The sequence below is a fragment of the Aquarana catesbeiana genome, linkage group LG13 (genome assembly GCF_042186555.1).
Source record: "Aquarana catesbeiana isolate 2022-GZ linkage group LG13, ASM4218655v1, whole genome shotgun sequence".
Lineage (NCBI taxonomy): Eukaryota > Metazoa > Chordata > Amphibia > Anura > Ranidae > Aquarana > Aquarana catesbeiana.
In genome coordinates this window covers 150,502,931-150,523,705 of record NC_133336.1, presented here as the reverse complement: position 1 = coordinate 150,523,705, position 20,775 = coordinate 150,502,931, and the positions used below count along the sequence as shown (strand labels likewise).

The 20,775-nt window shown below is 45.3% G+C and overlaps 1 protein-coding gene across 2 annotated transcripts in view; it reads left to right on the top strand.

Annotated features, from left to right (window-relative positions):
• Positions 1–20,775, top strand: part of LOC141117111 (matrix metalloproteinase-18-like) — a 1,147,747-nt gene that overhangs the window by 1,118,033 nt on the left and 8,939 nt on the right. The gene's annotated exons all lie outside the window — the stretch shown is intronic.

The window sequence follows — 20,775 nt, the reverse complement described above, 5'->3', positions numbered from 1 at the left end:
ACTTCACCATTGGAATTGTAGCCACCATAGTGCCGATGATCCTCAGACACTGGAGAGCCTGGAGATGGGAGGCTGAAATGGCCGGACGAATTCTGTCCCGAATTATTGAAACTATCTCCTCGGGGAGCGAGATGGTGCCTTTCACTGTGTCGAAAAGGGCTCCTAGGAATACGAGAGTTTGAGATGGTATTAACTGACTCTTCTCTAGGTTCAGGATCCAACCGAATTCCTGGAGGGTGGACATAACCTGACTCTTGTGCATTAATAATCGATCTCTGTTTTGGGCTAGTAGTAGAAGATCGTCCAGGTAATGATGGAGACGGATCCCCTTGGTCCTCAAGAGGGCCACTACTGCTAACAATACCTTCGAAAAGACACGGGGAGATGTCGATAGCCCGAATGGTAGGCATGTGAACTGTAGGTGCAATTTGCCCAAGGAGAAGCGAAGGAATTGATGAAAATCCTCTGCCACAGGGACATGAAAATACGCGTCCTTTAGATCTATAGAGATCATCCAATCTCCTGATTGGACCGACTGCTGGATTGTTGACAGTGTCTCCATCTTGAACCTTTCTTTTTTGATGAACCGATTCAGATGGGTAAGGTCTATGACAGGTCTCCCAGATCCGTTTTTCTTTTGGACCATAAAGAGAGGAGAGTAAATTCCCATACCTCTTTGTTCGTCTGGGACGGGAACGGCAGCGCCTTGAGCCAATAAAGATTTCACGTAGGTTAGAAGAATCACCCTTTTTTCTTCTGAGGCCGGAAGGTTGGTGGGAACACACCTGAGTCTGGGAGATCCGCTGAAAGTCCAGGTATGACCTGCAGAGACCGTCCTGACGGTCCAGAAGTCCTGGATTGAGGCCGCCCAGATGTGCCAAAAACGCAGGAGACGAGCTCCCACCTGGCCTGTCTGAGTGGGCCCAATCTCAAAAAGACTTGGTCGGCTCTCTTTCCCCTGTCGAACTGCTCTTAGCAGCTTTTTTGAAGGATGACTGCCTTGACTTCCATGTCCTGGAGAATTCACGGCCCGGCCTGTAGTTACGGGCCTCCCTGGCTCATTCCTGGTATTGATTTTTAGAAAAAAATTTTCTCTGGTTTTGCAAACGGCGATCCTGAGGAAGGAACCCCGACTTCCCCCCAGTGGCTCGGGTTATGGCAGAATCCAATTTGTTGCCAAAGAGGGAAGACCCATCAAAAGGAATTCGGCACCAGACCTGCTTAGAGGCTGGATCGGCCAGCCAGGGGTGAAGCCAAAGGGCTCGTTTGGCCGTAACTGCAGATAGCATGACCCAAGCCACCAGCCGGATGATATCAATCGATGCCTCCCCCAGAAAAGCGGATGCTAGCCGTAACTCCTGGATAGGAGAGCTCTTTGCAGCTTCATCCGAAATGCTCTTGAGAGTATCATCCACACTGTCCGACCAGACTTCCATCGCCTTGGACATTGCGGCCAGGGCCAAAGCTGGCTTACAGGCCATACCAGCCGTGAGGTAGACTCTCTTTAGGTCAGAGTCAATCCGCCTATCTAAGGCATCTTTAAAAGAAACCGTATCCTCTAAGGGGAGTGTAACATGTTTTACTAGCCTCATCACAGCTGCGTCCACCAGAGGGGCCGACTCCAAATGCTTGACTTCCTCTTCCTTGAAGGGGTATAGCTTAAGAATTTTTGAAAGCAAAGAATTCTTTTTCTCCACCTTGCCCCATTCATCTGTAATGACCTCACCAAGTTCGGCGAAAAATGGAAAGTTGAGACGTTCCTTCTTTAGTTGCTTAAAATACTTTCTTTGTTTAGAAGGAGAGGCCACCGGATCCTCCCAATTCAAGGCCTCTCTAATAGCTTTTACCAAGGGGGGGAGTAAAGCAAAGTCAAACCCCACACCGGCAGTATCTTCCTCGGACTCACTGTCCGATGCCGCAACTGAAGGATGACTTAGTAGAGATGACTCCCAGGTATCCTGGACTTGTGACTCCCTTACTGGCGACTGTGGAGACTCTGCTTGAGGGACGGTGGTCTGGCTAGACCCGATACCCTTAAGAGACTCTTTAACAGCCTTTTCGACCAGTGATTTGAGCTGCTGGTCCGTGCTCCCTCTCTCATTGGAAGCCTTGGAAAAACAAAGATCACAAAGAGATCTTCCAGGAGGTACTTGTGATCTACATCCCCAGCAAACGCTAGCAGCTGAACGGCTGGAGTGAGCCTTGGAGGAGCGAGACCGATCCTCGATACGGCGCCCAGATCTTGAGGGTGAGCCGTGGTGTTTAGATTTGGAAGAAGAACACTGGTGATGCGATTTTGAAGAGTCGCTTCCCCTGTGAGAGCTGCGTCGCTGTTCTGACCTGGATGGGCTGCATAAAGGAAATACAAGGAACAAAAAGATACAGATAAAGGTAATCTAGGACGACCAAGACAGGTTCTCCCCCCCCCCGCCCTCTGCCGCCCCCCCAGCCCACAATACCTTTGGTGAGAGGGCTGGCCACAAACAGGCGGTGGAGAGTCCATATCCCTAGATGCCTCCATCAGAGCTGTAACAATAGTCATAATGAAGCCAGATGTAGACAGGAATTCTCCCCACCAGCCCCAGAGAGCAACTTACCAGGATAATAATCACTAGGGACTAGGGGAAGTCGTCGCAATAGCCCATAAGCATTCCCAAGGCTTGTAGGCTATTCCCCTGTTTAAATAAGGCACCCCTGTGACATCATCGCCGCAGCGAGCGCGGCGCTAGTGCGCATGCGTGATTAGCGTCATTTTGCCGCTACCGCGCATGCGCGAACCAAGCTTCGCTCTCACGCCGTACTCGCGCATGCGCAGTACGGCCACGGGCGAAAACGAAAGTAAACGGTGGCTGGAACGCAGAGGAACCAGCCGCCATGCCTAGCTACAACAAAAAACAGGAAATAAAACACAGAATCTATGGATGACGAAAAGATAAACAAATACTGCTGCCATGAAGAGAAAGCCATAATCTTACCACCCCCACACGATTATCACCAAGGCCGAAGGTAAGAAGATCACCGACTTCTCGTGGGCAAACAAGGTCACCTGCTAGTTAGCTGGGCTATTAGACCAATGCGCAGCCTGCCTGCCAGTGGCTAGGTTCCTGGCTTCCTCCAGCGCTTCTTCCAGTGCCCGCTCCATACCCCGCTAATAGCTAGGGCTTAACAGAGTCTAGCGACATTCCAGTCCCAAGTCGCTACTCGGCCATCAGAGCGTGGAAATGTGTGGGAGTAAATCTTCAGGTAAAAGACCAACCTAGGTCCTACGGAGGAGGACAAAAAAAGAACACGGCCATGGGCAGGGAGCAAAGATTTATGGGAGTAGTGTCCTATAGGGTAGTGGAGGCGGGACTTAACCCACACGTTGCTGCCATGGAGTCTGTCAGGAAAATTGAATTTCTTTGACAGTTTAGGTCAAAATGTGATAAATGCGATAAAGCAGACAAATTGGACAACTAACTGACACTTTTTTGAAAACCAGTGACACAATACAGTACTTATTGCTAAAGATATGCACTGTCACTGCACTAATGACACTGGCAGGGAAGGGGTTAACATCTAGGGTGATCAGGGGGTTAAATATGTGGCCAACATGTATTACTGTGTGTGCTGTTGTTATTAAGCGATATGCTGTTTTTTACTTCCTGCTTTGCAGGAAGAAAAAGACAGCACGTTGCTGCTGTCAGAAGAGATCCCTGTGTTTGTTTAACTACACAGGGCTCTCTTCGGGTAATGTTCGGAGTTGATCGTCGGGTGCCGACATGGGCACGCTTCCTACCCCAGCACCTGGATCACGTACTAGGTAAGTGATCCTGCGCAGGAGAGCAACCGTGCCACCGTATATGTACTGTATACGGTCGGCAAGTGGTTAAATGATAAACATGCCTAATTTTCCTGCTCTGTGCAATAGTTTTTCGCAGAGCAGCCTCGAACCTCATCTACTGGGATCCCCCACCAGCGCTCCTCCTCCCTTTTGTTTGCCCCAATAGCAAGCTGCTGGCTTTGGGGACACTTGTGTGGGGTCAATCCCAAGATGGGATGTGTGCGTCTATTTACACACACAGTGTTGCTCGACCTTGTCCCCAGCTCACAGGATTTGATTGACATCAGCAGAGCCAATGGCTTCCCCTGCTGCCTTCATGTCCAGTGAGGAGAGAGCAGCACTGCTGCTCCCGGACACAGTGCTGGATCAAGATGGGAAAAACTAAACATATGCAAAAACTCAAAAAATATATATATAGTAACACATTGATAGTGCATAGAAATTGGGCATACACCCTGCAAACCTAGCCCAACAATTAATGGGAATATGCTGGGCTATACTACCAGAAACCCTACATATGCATGTGAAATCAATTAATGTGCATAATAAATAACAGAAAATAAGCTAAAAACGATCCGCTCAAGGAATTGTAGATTAATGCAAACATAAAATGTCAATAAAAGGAAGAACGTGGCTGATGGTAAAGACCCCCTTCATAGGAAGACAATGAGCAGGCTTCCAGCTCTCACATCCTTAGAAACAAACAGGGCTGATAATGTAACGAAGCAGAGATTGCTTGGAGGGGACCACAACACACGTTCCACCGGAGGAGAAAAAAGAAGAAAAGCATATAGCATAAAACCCTATGTCACCAAGGGTCACCTGCGCAAAAATGCGCTACTCACGAGACCGGTAGAAAAAACAGGCATTCAGATGTTATGGTCGGTTCGCCGCTCTCCGGCGTGCGTTCCACCGCCAAGGAAGTGATGTCACTGGTATCAGATCAGATGGACGTGGACAGGATGTTGCGTCAACATCCTGTCCACGTCCATCTGATCTGATACCAGTGACATCACTTCCTTGGCGGTGGAACGCACGCCGGAGAGCGGCGAACCGACCATAACATCTGAATGCCTGTTTTTTCTACCGGTCTCGTGAGTAGCGCATTTTTGCGCAGGTGACCCTTGGTGACATAGGGTTTTATGCTATATGCTTTTCTTCTTTTTTCTCCTCCGGTGGAACGTGTGTTGTGGTCCCCTCCAAGCAATCTCTGCTTCGTTACATTATCAGCCCTGTTTGTTTCTAAGGATGTGAGAGCTGGAAGCCTGCTCATTGTCTTCCTATGAAGGGGGTCTTTACCATCAGCCACGTTCTTCCTTTTATTGACATTTTATGTTTGCATTAATCTACAATTCCTTGAGCGGATCGTTTTTAGCTTATTTTCTGTTATTTATTATGCACATTAATTGATTTCACATGCATATGTAGGGTTTCTGGTAGTATAGCCCAGCATATTCCCATTAATTGTTGGGCTAGGTTTGCAGGGTGTATGCCCAATTTCTATGCACTATCAATGTGTTACTATATATATATTTTTTGAGTTTTTGCATATGTTTAGTTTTTTTCACAGTTGCTAGCGCAGTTCACTTGGTTATATAATACTAAAAGTACAGCACTTTCACTCTGCAGCTGCAACATATTTCTTTCTTATATTTTGAGATCACAGATTATATTTGCGAGCGCTGTATTGTATGATTTCATGGATCAAGATGGGGCTCAGGTAAGTGTTGAGTGGGGCTAAGGGGGAGCAGATCACGGAAGGTTTTTTAGCTTAATTCAGAGAATGCATTAAAGATAAAAATCTTCTGTCTTCACAGCCACTGTAAGCCACGCTCTATCATTTACACATAATCTATATATTGTGAGGGTTCTTTTTGTTTGGGACCACCTTCCCTGGGATAAAGGCAAACTCAGACAGCAGATATGAAATCTGACACACAGCCAGCTTTATTTATAAGCTCCCACGAGTAGCTTTTCTGGGTCCTAGGCCAGAGCTCCATTTATGACCCAGAATTTCCCTTTTATCTCACCTGTAACCTATTTAGAGGTGAGCAGGAGCAAATACCCATGTAAGGGACCTGGATTGGATAGTGGTTTCTGCCAAGCTGGCCCAGGTCCCAATCATGTCTTCTACAAACAGGTCATAGTCCTCACCAGGGCCGTCTTTAATATTGACTTGACCCTTGGCAAACATTTTCTTGGGCCCTCTCTCCACATGCTTTGAGACATACAATAAATAGTATAGCAAAGTGTGGCGCTAAGTGAATAATACTCTACGTGTACTTCATTAGGCAAAACCAAACAGAATGTCAGTCTGGAAGGCAGTATGCGAAATGAACCAAATTAATGAAACACAAAAAAATTATATAAAGACTGTTAGTTGACCCTAACAGAAAAATATATTTTCTTTTTCTTTTTATTATGTGTGGGAAATTGTGTCCTAAAGTGACTAGCTGAAAGCACAAACAACACATAAAGTGTTTGTATACTAAACAGTGAAAAAATAAAGTGGAGAACGGTTACATATATGTTACTTTCTCATAAACCGGTATTCATAACAAAATAGTATCTCACTGTTAAATGTATGGGACAAAAATATAAGGATAACAAAATAGATAAGTGAATACGATAATGGTGACAATAAAGTGATAATGAATAGCTGAAAAAAGTGTAAGTTATCAACACTCAAAGTCTCAGTGAACCAATAGGTCTGGCTTGAATTGTGTACTGCTGATAAAGCCACAAATCCAACATGAATATAAGACCACAGATGGGTCTATAGCTGGAACGACCGGCAACGACTAGGATGAATGGTGTAGGGTCCTTGAACCCAGGAAGGGCATTCACACGATCTGAGGTAAAACAAATGTGTAGATAGGATAGGCAAATACACCCTTACCGACAGTGATGGACTCCCTAGCCAGCAGCTTGGGAGTCAAACAGGCTTGCAGTACAGCTGGGAAGGTGGCCCGTTATCCACGGCAGCGAACAATAGAGGAGGGCTGCTGCACTCACAAACGAACTTCTCTGGTCTCATCAGTAATCGATGTCCATGGCATGGAAGGGGGACTGCTCACAAGGGTCCAGTTTCATGTATTGGAGATAAATCCTCAAATATAGTTGGGATTAAGAAAAGAAGAACTCCCCATAGTGTGAATCGGCTAATTCTGAGCTTTTATTAAAAACACAACAATAAAACAAGCTCTGATTCCATAAAAGGGAGCCAAGTATAAAAAGCGCTTAAATCAAATAGTGGCAAGACAGGCAAAGCAAACCGACGCGTTTCGTCCTATGGGACTTCAACTGGGGTATATGCCTGTCTGCCACATTATGCCTGTATATATCACAATTCGTAAAATGACCAAGTAATTACACCTGTTTGCGCCATATATCGCACCACTTCTGGGTAGCCGAAAGATCTTTTTTCCATTGTGTGGATTGAACCATATTTGCGTTCCAGCCTAGGTTTTGGGTCTTCCTGGTTTGCTTCTACCGGCCGCATTGGGACCGAGGCTTGGCCCGCATATGCGTTCCATATGCCACACCTGTTCTTTCATCACTTCCAGTTGTTCGCCGGAATGACGCCACACGCTTTTTGCGAGATTTTTTATTGGCTACCGGGCATCAGCCCTATCCAGTCTGGGATCGGCCATGGGGCGTGCCACATCTTCAAAAGAGCGGCGACATTTGACCTGTCGTCTGATTGGCTGAATATCCCCAGCTGACGTTAATATTGCTGAATTCAGAATGATGCGACTCCTGACAGCTCCGTGGTTGGACAGTCAGACTGAGGCTTGGTTATGGGCCATTGTTATTGACTTTATGATTGGCTCATTGTGGATGCTGACGCCATCTTTCGGCTACCCGGAAGTGGTGCGATATATGGCGCAAACAGGTGTAATTACTTGGTCATTTTACGAATTGTGATATATACAGGCATAATGTGGCAGACAGGCATATACCCCAGTTGAAGTCCCATAGGACGAAACGCGTCGGGTTGCTTTGCCTGTCTTGCCACTATTTGATTTAAGCGCTTTTTATACTTGGCTCCCTTTTATGGAATCAGAGCTTGTTTTATTGTTGTGTTTTTAATAAAAGCTCAGAATTAGCCGATTCACACTATGGGGAGTTCTTCTTTTCTTAATCCCTACTATATTTGAGGATTTATCTCCAATACATGAAACTGGACCCTTGTGAGCAGTCCCCCTTCCATGCCATGGACATCGATTACTGATGAGACCAGAGAAGTTCGTTTGGTGAGTGCTGCAGCCCTCCTCTATTGTTCGCTGCCGTGGATAACGGGCCACCTTCCCAGCTGTACTGCAAGCCTGTTTGACTCCCAAGCCGCTGGCTAGGGAGTCCATCACTGTCAGTAAGGGTGTATTTGCCTATCCTATCTACACATTTGTTTTACCTCAGATCGTGTGAATGCCCTTCCTGGGTTCAAGGACCCTACACCATTCATCCTAGTCGTTGCCGGTCGTTCCAGCTATAGACCCATCTGTGGTCTTATATTCATGTTGGATTTGTGGCTTTATCAGCAGTACACAATTCAAGCCAGACCTATTGGTTCACTGAGACTTTGAGTGTTGATAACTTACACTTTTTTCAGCTATTCATTATCACTTTATTGTCACCATTATCGTATTCACTTATCTATTTTGTTATCCTTATATTTTTGTCCCATACATTTAACAGTGAGATACTATTTTGTTATGAATACCGGTTTATGAGAAAGTAACATATATGTAACCGTTCTCCACTTTATTTTTTCACTGTTTAGTATACAAACACTTTATGTGTTGTTTGTGCTTTCAGCTAGTCACTTTAGGACACAATTTCCCACACATAATAAAAAGAAAAAGAAAATATATTTTTCTGTTAGGGTCAACTAACAGTCTTTATATAATTTTTTTGTGTTTCATTAATTTGGTTCATTTCGCATACTGCCTTCCAGACTGACATTCTGTTTGGTTTTGCCTAATGAAGTACACGTAGAGTATTATTCACTTAGCGCCACACTTTGCTATACTATATTATTTTGCAATTTGTCTGATTGCTGTGTTGGCTGCTTCTTAATTTTTGGTTGGCGCATTATTATTATATTTTTTGATTTGTATACAATAAATAGCAGCTAGACTCAAAATCAGTTTATTGAATCAGATCAGGCAGCGATTGTGATTGGTTGCCAGAAGTTACAGCACACATTATGGCTCACTGTTTATTTTCCAGAGGTTACAGCACATGACTTCTGCTTGTTGATTTTTTGCTAGAGATTACTGTACATCAATACTGCTCACTGATTGATTGCTAGAGGTTACTGGACATCTATACCACTCACTAATTGGTTTTTAGAGGTTACTGCACATTATTACTGCTCACTGATTGGTTCCTAGAGGTTACTGCATATTGTTACCGCTCAATGTTTGGTTGCAAGAGGTTAGTGCACAGCATTAGTGCTCACTGATTGGTTGCTAAAGGTTACAACACATCATCTCCACATTGCCTGCACACCATGGGCTGGGGAGGTGAGGGGGCCCATCAATCGACAGAAAACTCCTAGGAATCCTAGGACTCCTGGGATTAGTGGGAATTCTAGGGGGGGTGTGTAATTAGTGGCAATGCTGGGGCGTTGATGGGATCAGTGGCAGTGGTGGGGGATGGGATTAGTTAGGAGGCAGTACACGGTGGCAAATTATGAATCATGTAGAGCAAAGCTGGAAATCTTTGGCAAGTATATAGTGGGGGATTCTACCAATGTAACTGGGAATTTACAATGAACACCAATGTGAGGGGAAATTTGCCCTTACCGCCATGTAACGGGGGAATTTTACACCACCCACCAATAGAAAAGAGGGATTTCTACACTGACGCCAATGTAATAAGAGCATTTACACCAACCACCAGTGTAAGGGGGAATATACAATGACCTCCATGTAAGGGGGGATTTACACTGACAACCATTGTTGAGGAGATTTGTACTGACCACCAATGTAAGGTGACACTTCTACACCGACCACCAATGTGCTCAGTTTGAAGCTGTGGAGCTTGGTGTAAGTGGAGCTGGATTAAGTGGGAGTTAAAAACAAGTGTTAGAGTATACAAGTCTTGCTGTCTGTTGGTGTGTGTATTGCTGCTGTCTGTTGGTGTGTGTATTGCTGCTGTCTGTTGGTGTGTGTATTGCTGCTGTCTGTTGGTGTGTGTATTGCTGCTGTCTGTTGGTGTGCGTATTGCTGCTGTCTGTTGGTGTTTGCTGGGTTGCATTTTGGGGACTTTTCCTTTTAGTTTTTAATTTGCCTTTTGCTGTCACTTTTTAAATAGCTTTTTTTTTTTTTTCTGTTTCATCAGTCTATCAATTAAGGGGTGTGGTTAATTGCTCCCAGGTGCCTATTTAACTTGATGTAGGACTCAGTTTGAGCGTGCTCAGTTTGAAGCTGTGGAGCTTGGTGTAAGTGGAGCTGGATTAAGTGGGAGTTAAAAACAAGTGTTAGAGTATACAAGTCTTGCTGTCTGTTGGTGTGTGTATTGCTGCTGTCTGTTGGTGTGTGTATTGCTGCTGTCTGTTGGTGTGTGTATTGCTGCTGTCTGTTGGTGTGTGTATTGCTGCTGTCTGTTGGTGTGCGTATTGCTGCTGTCTGTTGGTGTTTGCTGGGTTGCATTTTGGGGACTTTTCCTTTTAGTTTTTAATTTGCCTTTTGCTGTCACTTTTTAAATAGGTTTTTTTTTTTTTTTTTTTTTCTGTTTCATCAGTCTATCAATTAAGGGGTGTGGTTAATTGCTCCCAGGTGCCTATTTAACTTGTTGTAGGACTCAGTTTGAGCGTGCTCAGTTTGAAGCTGTGGAGTAGGGATGAGCTTCGAGTTCGAGTCGAACTCATGTTCGACTCGAACATTGGCTGTTCGCAAGTTCACCGAACAGCGAACAATTTGGGGTGTTCGCGGCAAATTCGAATGCCGCGGAACACCCTTTAAAAGTCTATGGGAGAAGTCAAAAGTGCTAATTTTAAAGGCTAATATGCAAGTTATTGTCATAAAAAGTGTTTGGGGACCTGGGTCCTGCCCCAGGGGACATGGATCAATGCAAAAAAAAGTTTTAAAAACGGCCGTTTTTTCAGGAGCAGTGATTTTAATAATGCTTAAAGTCAATCAATAAAAGTGTAATATCCCTTTAAATTTCGTACCTGGGGGGTGTCTATAGTGTGCCTGTAAAGGGGCGCATGTTTCCTGTGTTTAGAACAGTCTGACAGCAAAATGACATTTTGAAGGAAAAAACTCATTTAAAACTACTCGCGGCTATTGCATTGCCGACAATACACATAGAAGTTCATTGATAAAAACGGCATGGGAATTCCCCAAAGGGGAACCCCGAACCAAAATTAAAAAAAAAAATGACGTGGGAGTCCCCCTAAATTCCATACCAGGCCCTTCAGGTCTGGTATGGATATTAAGGGGAACCCCGGCCAAAATTAAAAAAAAAAAATGACGTGGGGTTCCCCCTAAATTCCATACCAGACCCTTCAGGTCTGGTATGGATTTTAAGGGGAACCCCGCGCCAAAAAAAAAAAAAAAAACGGCGTGGGGTCCCCCCAAAAATCCATACCAGACCCTTATCCGAGCACGCAACCTGGCAGGCCGCAGGAAAAGAGGGGGGGACGAGAGTGCGGCCCCCCTCCCTCCTGAACCGTACCAGGCCACATGCCCTCAACATTGGGAGGGTGCTTTGGGGTAGCCCCCCAAAACACCTTGTCCCCATGTTGATGAGGACAAGGGCCTCATCCCCACAACCCTGGCCGGTGGTTGTGGGGGTCTGCGGGCGGAGGGCTTATCGGAATCTGGAAGCCCCCTTTAACAAGGTGACCCCCAGATCCCGGCCCCCCCCCTGTGTGAAATGGTAAGGGGGTACATAAGTACCCCTACCATTTCACGAAGAAAGTGTCAAAAATGTTAAAAATGACAAGAGACAGTTTTTGACAATTCCTTTATTTAAATGCTTCTTCTTTCTTCTATCTTCCTTCATCTTCTGGTTCTTCTGGTTCTTCTGGCTCTTCTGGTTCTTCCTCCGGCGTTCTCGTCCAGCATCTCCTCCGCGGCGTCTTCTATCTTCTTCTCCTCGGGCCGCTCCGCACCCATGGCATGGGGGGGAGGCTCCCGCTCTTCTCTTCTTCTTTTCTTCTCTTCTTCTCTTCTTCTTTTCTTCTTTTCTTCTCCGGGCCGCTCCGCAATCCATGCTGGCATGGAGGGAGGCTCCCGCTGTGTGACGGCGCTCCTCGTCTGACAGTTCTTAAATAACGGGGGGAAGGGGGGGCCACCCGGTGACCCCGCCCCCCTCTGACGCACGGTGACTTGACGGGACTTCCCTGTGACGTCACGGGGAATGCCACAGGGAAGTCCCGTCAAGTCACCGTGCGTCAGAGGGGGGCGGGGTCACCGGGTGGCCCCGCCCCCCCCGTTATTTAAGAACTGTCAGACGAGGAGTGCCGTCACACAGCGGGAGCCTCCCTCCATGCCAGCATGGATTGCGGAGCGGCCCGGAGAAGAAAAGAAGAAAAGAAGAAGAGAAGAAGAGAAGAAAAGAAGAAGAGAAGAGCGGGAGCCTCCCCCCCATGCCATGGGTGCGGAGCGGCCCGAGGAGAAGAAGACATAAGACGCCGCGGAGGAGATGCTGGACGAGAACGCCGGAGGAAGAACCAGAAGAGCCAGAAGAACCAGAAGAACCAGAAGATGAAGGAAGATAGAAGAAAGAAGAAGCATTTAAATAAAGGAATTGTCAAAAACTGTCTCTTGTCATTTTTAACATTTTTGACACTTTCTTCGTGAAATGGTAGGGGTACTTATGTACCCCCTTACCATTTCACACAGGGGGGGGGCCGGGATCTGGGGGTCACCTTGTTAAAGGGGGCTTCCAGATTCCGATAAGCCCCCCGCCCGCAGACCCCCACAACCACCGGCCAGGGTTGTGGGGATGAGGCCCTTGTCCTCATCAACATGGGGACAAGGTGTTTTGGGGGGCTACCCCAAAGCACCCTCCCAATGTTGAGGGCATGTGGCCTGGTACGGTTCAGGAGGGAGGGGGGGCCGCACTCTCGTCCCCCCCTCTTTTCCTGCGGCCTGCCAGGTTGCGTGCTCGGATAAGGGTCTGGTATGGATTTTTGGGGGGACCCCACGCCGTTTTTTTTTTTTTTTTTGGCGCGGGGTTCCCCTTAAAATCCATACCAGACCTGAAGGGTCTGGTATGGAATTTAGGGGGAACCCCACGTCATTTTTTTTTTTAATTTTGGCCGGGGTTCCCCTTAATATCCATACCAGACCTGAAGGGCCTGGTATGGAATTTAGGAGGACTCCCACGTCATTTTTTTTTTTTAATTTTGGTTCGGGGTTCCCCTTTGGGGAATTCCCATGCCGTTTTTATCAATGAACTTCTATGTGTATTGTCGGCAATGCAATAGCCGCGAGTAGTTTTAAATGAGTTTTTTCCTTCAAAATGTCATTTTGCTGTCAGACTGTTCTAAACACAGGAAACATGCGCCCCTTTACAGGCATACTATAGACACCCCCCAGGTACGAAATTTAAAGGGATATTACACTTTTATTGTTTGACTTTAAGCATTATTAAAATCACTGCTCCTGAAAAAACGGCCGTTTTTAAAACTTTTTTTTGCATTGATCCATGTCCCCTGGGGCAGGACCCAGGTCCCCAAACACTTTTTATGACAATAACTTTCATATAAGCCTTTAAAATTAGCACTTTTGATTATTCATGTTCGTGTCCCATAGACTTTAACGGTGTTCGCATGTTCGAACGAACTTTTTTCCTGTTCGCATGTTCTGGTGCGAACCGAACAGGGGGGTGTTCGGCTCATCCCTACTGTGGAGCTTGGTGTAAGTGGAGCTGGATTAAGTGGGAGTTAAAAACAAGTGTTAGAGTATACAAGTCTTGCTGTCTGTTGGTGTGTGTATTGCTGCTGTCTGTTGGTGTGTGTATTGCTGCTGTCTGTTGGTGTGTGTATTGCTGCTGTCTGTTGGTGTGTGTATTGCTGCTGTCTGTTGGTGTGTGTATTGCTGCTGTCTGTTGGTGTGCGTATTGCTGCTGTCTGTTGGTGTTTGCTGGGTTGCATTTTGGGGACTTTTCCTTTTAGTTTTTAATTTGCCTTTTGCTGTCACTTTTTAAATAGCTTTTTTTTTTTTTTTTTTTTTTTTTTCTGTTTCATCAGTCTATCAATTAAGGGGTGTGGTTAATTGCTCCCAGGTGCCTATTTAACTTGTTGTAGGACTCAGTTTGAGCGTGCTCAGTTTGAAGCTGTGGAGCTTGGTGTAAGTGGAGCTGGATTAAGTGGGAGTTAAAAACAAGTGTTAGAGTATACAAGTCTTGCTGTCTGTTGGTGTGTGTATTGCTGCTGTCTGTTGGTGTGTGTATTGCTGCTGTCTGTTGGTGTGTGTATTGCTGCTGTCTGTTGGTGTGTGTATTGCTGCTGTCTGTTGGTGTGCGTATTGCTGCTGTCTGTTGGTGTTTGCTGGGTTGCATTTTGGGGACTTTTCCTTTTAGTTTTTAATTTGCCTTTTGCTGTCACTTTTTAAATAGCTTTTTTTTTTTTTTTTTTTTTTTTTTCTGTTTCATCAGTCTATCAATTAAGGGGTGTGGTTAATTGCTCCCAGGTGCCTATTTAACTTGTTGTAGGACTCAGTCTGAGCGTGCTCAGTTTGAAGCTGTGGAGCTTGGTGTAAGTGGAGCTGGATTAAGTGGGAGTTAAAAACAAGTGTTTAAAACAGGAGGTTATAACAGGGGTCATAGTACCTGTGTAGTGTGAGTATCTGAGTGTTGTCTGAGTAGTGTGTGTGGATCGTTAGTACTTGTGTATTGTGTACCTGTGTATTGTCTTGTCGTGTACCTGTGTATTGTCTTGAGTATTAGTGCCAGGAAGCTAGTTGTTAGGTAATTTGGACAGGGTAAAATCCCCAAATCCTCACTAAATTTAATAGGTACGATGCCTGGCGGGTGTGGAGAGGCGACTCTTTGTACATCTTGCCGCATGTATGCGTTCCTTGATCATCCGATCGAGGGCGAATACTGCTGTGCAAAATGTAAGCACATTGTTTCCCTGGAAGCCCAGGTTCTGAATCTGGGAAAGCAACTGTCAGCACTGAGAAGTCCCTCCATACTAAAGGTGAGCCAGGAATGTACACGGCAGGTGCCGGCAGGGGCCAGCACAGAGGCGGGTGGAGACAAAGAGGTGCAGGCACTAGCAAAGAGTAGATGGGTGACAGTTAGGAGGGGTAGAGGGGGAAGTGCCAGGGAGGCCGATCCAGGACTGGAGCATCCCAATAAGTACGCTCCATTGAGTGACATTGGTGTAACCAGTCAGGGACCAGCACTGCTGGAGATGAGGGACGCTCCTAGCTGCCAGGGGAAGAACTCCTCCAGTAAGAGTGGGGGGGCAGCAAAGGGAAAGGAAAGACAGATTCTGGTGGTAGGGGACTCAATTCTTAGAAGGACAGAGAGGGCAATCTGTAACCAAGACCTGAAGCGCCGAACAGTATGTTGTCTACCGGGCGCTCGGGTTCGGCACATCACTGATCTTGTGGACAGATTACTGGGAGGGGCTGGGGAAGACCCGGCTGTCATGGTGCACGTTGGCACCAATGACAAAGTCAGAGGCAGATGGAGTGTCCTAAAGAACGATTTTAGGGACTTAGGAGCTAAATTGAGGAAAAGGACCTCCAAGGTAGTGTTCTCAGGAATACTACCGGTACATCGAGCCACACCAGAGAGGCAGAGGGAGATTAGGGAAGTAAACAAGTGGCTGAAGAGCTGGTGTAGTAAGGAGGGGTTTGGGTTCCTGGAGGACTGGGCCGACTTCTCAGTCGGTAACCGGTACTATAGAAGGGACGGACTGCACCTAAATGAGGAGGGTGCAGATCTGCTGGGAATGAAGATGGCCAAAAAGTTAGAGGGGTTTTTAAACTAGGCGATGGGGGGGAGGGTCCAGAGACAGTGATAGCCAGCGCGGAAGATATTCCAGAGGGTAGTATTGGGGGCATTAGTGGTAGGTTAACCAAAGCACAAAAACACAAGGTGAGTATAGTAGCAAGTCCAAGTTGCAATCTTGAAACACCCAATACGAGGACAATATGCGACCGGTCTAAACTATGTGGCATGTTCACCAATGCCAGGAGCCTGGCGGACAAGATGGGTGAACTAGAGATACTGTTGTACAAAGAGGATTTGGATTTTGTGGGAATTTCAGAGACCTGGTTCAACAGCTCTCATGATTGGCTGGCAAACATTCAAGGGTATACCCTATACCGCAAGGATAGAGAGGGTAAAAAAGGGGGAGGGGTATGCCTATATATCAAGAATAATGTACAAGTGAATGTGAGAGATGACATCACTGAGGGGGCTAGGGAGGAGGTGGAATCTTTATGGGTAGAGCTCCAAAGGGATGAAGCTAAGGGGAAAATAATACTGGGAGTATGCTATAGGCCCCCTAACCTGAGGGAGGAAGTGGAGACGGATCTCCTATCACAAATTGGATTAGCAGCAAGGATGGGAAGTGTTATCATAATGGGGGATTTTAATTATCCAGACATAGACTGGGCGGAGGGAACCGCACATTCATTTAAGGCTCGCCAGTTCCTTAATGTCTTGCAGGACAATTTTATGGGTCAGATGGTAGACGCACCAACTAGAAATAAAACATTACTGGATCTACTGATTACCAACAATACAGACCTGATAACAGATGTGGAAATACGGGGCAATTTAGGTAACAGCGATCACAGGTCAATTAGTTTCAGTATAAATCACACAAATAGGAGACATGAAGGGAACACAAAGACACTGAATTTCAAAAGAGCCAACTTCCCTAAACTACAAACCTTGCTAAAAGGCATAAATTGGGATAAAATATTAGGAACAAAGAATACAGAGGAGAGATGGGTTTGCTTTAAGAGCATATTAAATAAGGGCATTAGCCAATGTATCCCATTGGGTAATAAATTTAAAAGAGCGAACAAACATCCTGGATGGCTTAACTCCAATGTAAAAATGCATATAAAAGCAAAGGAGAAGGCCTTCAAAAAATACAAAGTTGAGGGATCATCCACAGCATTCAGAATTTATAAAGAATGCAATAAGAAATGTAAGGGTGCAATTAGGATGGCTAAGATAGAACATGAAAGACACATAGCGGAGGAGAGCAAAAAAAATCCCAAGAAATTCTTTAAGTATGTTAACAGTAAAAAAGGGAGGACAGACCATATTGGCCCCATAAAGAATGAGGAAGGACATCTGGTTACAAAGGATAGGGAGATGGCAGAGGTATTGAATTTATTCTTCTCCTCAGTCTTCACGAGTGAATCAGGGGGCTTCAGTAACCAAAACTGCAGTGTTTATCCTCATGACACAGCACAGGAAGCACCTACATGGTTAACAGAGGACGGAATTAAAATTAGACTTGAGAAACTTAACATTAATAAATCACCGGGACCAGATGGCTTGCATCCGAGGGTACTTAGGGAACTCAGTCAGGTGATTGCCAGACCGTTGTTCCTAATTTTTACAGTCTATTGACTGGAATGGTACCAGCTGATTGGAGAAAAGCCAATGTAGCACCAATATTTAAAAAGGGCCCAAAAAACATCCCTGGGAATTACAGACCAGTTAGCCTAACATCAATAGTATGTAAACTCTTGGAGGGGATGATAAGGGACTATATACAAGATTTTAGTAATAAGAATGATATCATTAGCAGTAATCAGCATGGATTCATGAAGAATCGTTCTTGCCAAACCAATCTATTAACCTTCTATGAGGAGGTGAGTTGCCATCTAGATAAAGGAAGGCCCGTAGACGTGGTGTATCTGGATTTTGCAAAAGCATTTGACACAGTTCCCCATAAACGTTTACTGTACAAAATAAGGTGCGTTAGCATGGACCATAGGGTGAGTACATGGATTGAAAACTGGCTACAAGGGCGTGTTCGGAGGGTGGTGATAAATGGGGAGTACTCAGAATGGTCAGGGGTGGGTAGTGGGGTCCCCCAGGTTTCTGTGCTGGGACCAATCCTATTTAATTTGTTCATAAACGACCTGGAGGATGGGATAAACAGTTCCATCTCTGTATTTGCAGACGATACTAAGCTAAGCAGGGCAATAACTTCTCCGCAGGATGTGGAAATCTTGCAAAAAGACCTGAACAAATTAATGGGGTGGGCGACTACATGGCAAATGAGGTTCAATGTAGAAAAATGTAAAATAATGCATTAGGGTGGCAAAAATATGAATGCAATCTATACACTGGGGGGAGAACCTCTGGGGGAATCTAGGATGGAAAAGGACTTGGGGGTCCTAGTGGATGATAGGCTCAGCAATGGCATGCAATGCCAAGCTGCTGTTAATAAAGCAAACAGAATATTGGCATGCATTAAAAGGGGGATCAACTGCAGAGATAAAACGATAATTCTCCCGTTCTACAAGACTCTGGTCCGGCCGCACCTGGAGTATGCTGTCCAGTTCTGGGCACCAGTCCTCAGGAGGGACGTACTGGAAATGGAGCGAGTACAAAGAAGGGCAACAAAGCTAATAAAGGGTCTGGAGGATCTTAGTTATGAGGAAAGGTTGCGAGCACTGAACTTATTCTCTCTGGAGAAGAGACGCTTGAGAGGGGATATGATTTCAATTTACAAATACTGTACTGGTGACCCCACAATAGGGATAAAACTTTTTCGCAGAGGAGAGATTTTAATAAGACTCGTGGCCACTCATTACAATTAGAAGAAAAGAGGTTTAACCTTAAACTACGTAGAGGGTTCTTTACTGTAAGAGCGGCAAGGATGTGGAATTCCCTTCCACAGGCGGTGGTCTCAGCGGGGAGCATTGATAGCTTCAAGAAACTATTAGATAATCACCTGAATGACCGCAATATACAGGGATATGTAATGTAATACTGACACATAATCACACACATAGGTTGGACTTGATGGACTTGTGTCTTTTTTCAACCTCACCTACTATGTAACTATGTAACTATGTAATGTTAGGGGGGGATTTATACTGACCACCAATGTAAAGGGGGATTTACACTGACCACCAGTGTAAGGGCAATTCTGCATTTACCACTAATGTACTGTAAATGGAAATGTACACTGATCACCAATGTTATGAAGAATTTACACTGGCAACCAATGTAACGGGGGCTTTTACATCAACAACCAATAAAAGGGGATTTCTACACTGGCCACCAATGTAGGGGGGATTTACACTCACCATCAATTTAAAGGGGGCTTCTACATGGACCACCAATGTAAGGGAGGATTTGAAACTGACCACAAATGCAGGTTTGGATTTTTTGAAGGATTACCAATATAAAGAGGGGTTTCTACACTGGGCACCAATGTAATGGGGATTTACACTGACCACTAATGTAATAGGAGCATTCATAGTAACCACCAATGTAAAGAGGGATTTACACTGACCATCAATGTAAAGGGGGCCTTCACACTGGCCACTAGTGTGAATGAAAGGATTGTACACCAGGCCCCAATGTAATAAGAAGATTTACATTATCCACCAATGTAACTGAGACGTTTAGCCTGCGTTCACATTTGTGTGTGTTGGAAATACATGCAAAATCACTTTCCTGACACCACAGAAATGTGCTGCACTTTAGCAGATACACAGCAGTGCCTTTAATTGTTAATGACACCCTCATGCATTGGCTCAGATGTGCGTATTCACATGCACCAAAATTCAGGGTGCTGTGGCACCATGTTATTTTGAAGAAGGATTCCACCTCCAATTTGCTTTGCAGAACAGGCTGCTGTTAGGCTTAATGACTATAGTTGTAGGCAGGACTTTCAAGCATGCTCCTTTACCTCCCCAGTGGGCACCATTCAGCAGAAGTGATGGTAGATATCAGGGGGGCATGATATAGGTATGAATGCCGCCTCTATTTGCATATCAATGCCGTGGTCTACGACTATTTACATATTAATTCCGCCACTATTTACATATCATTGCAGATTATTTACATGTAAACACAGGATCTGCAGGTGAGTCATCTGTACATAGAGCAGAGCTGGGCAGCAGCAACAGAACTTTACACTGAGATATCGGGACACAGCACAGGACTAAAACTTCAAGGGATAAGGGAATTTGAACTGTGATAGTTGGAAAATATGAGGCAGCTGCTTTGGGCCCCACAACAATGATGTGGCCCAGGGCAGCTGCCCCTTTTGCCCTTCCCTAAAAACAGTCATGATCCTCATGTATTCCCGACCTATATTAATGAAGAATTTCAATACAGGTGCATTTTCAACGCTTTAATAAAGAACAAATTGGCTCAAAAGATCTACATCTTCACTCTCTCTCTCTCTTTCTCTGTTATAGCACAGAACACTTCATTGCCATAAACACAAACCCTTAGATTCCAGTTATCTTCCCTAATGCTTTTCCTTAGTTCCCCAGCAAAGGGTCCTCACATGGGAGTCTCTACCTCAGTCCAGGCTGAGAAGGCCTACTACATTTCAGGCTACAGACATACATGCTGCAACTCAGGGGTAGCCAGTTCCTATCCAGCTTCTGCACAGGGCTCACCCCCACACTAACACATAAAAGGGCACTGCCACCTGCCTACACATGACCTGATCAGAACAAACACCAGATAGAATCCAACGCTTGGACCATAGACAAATATACCTCCACTCAATAAGTTCTCCTTTCACAATGTCATAATATAAATCTATTCTCTAACACATGTGTAGCGCTTAACCCAAACAAAGCCACTGATGTTTAGGTCCTCTGATTCCAGATGACAGCGACTTTTTCACAATGCCACACCCTCTGACACATCGAGTCTAGATTCAGAGGATTTATTTGGGAAATATTCCTAACAAGTCAACACAACAGAAGATATAACAATTACAGTTAAATTGTCACAGCACCAAAAATAATAATAGG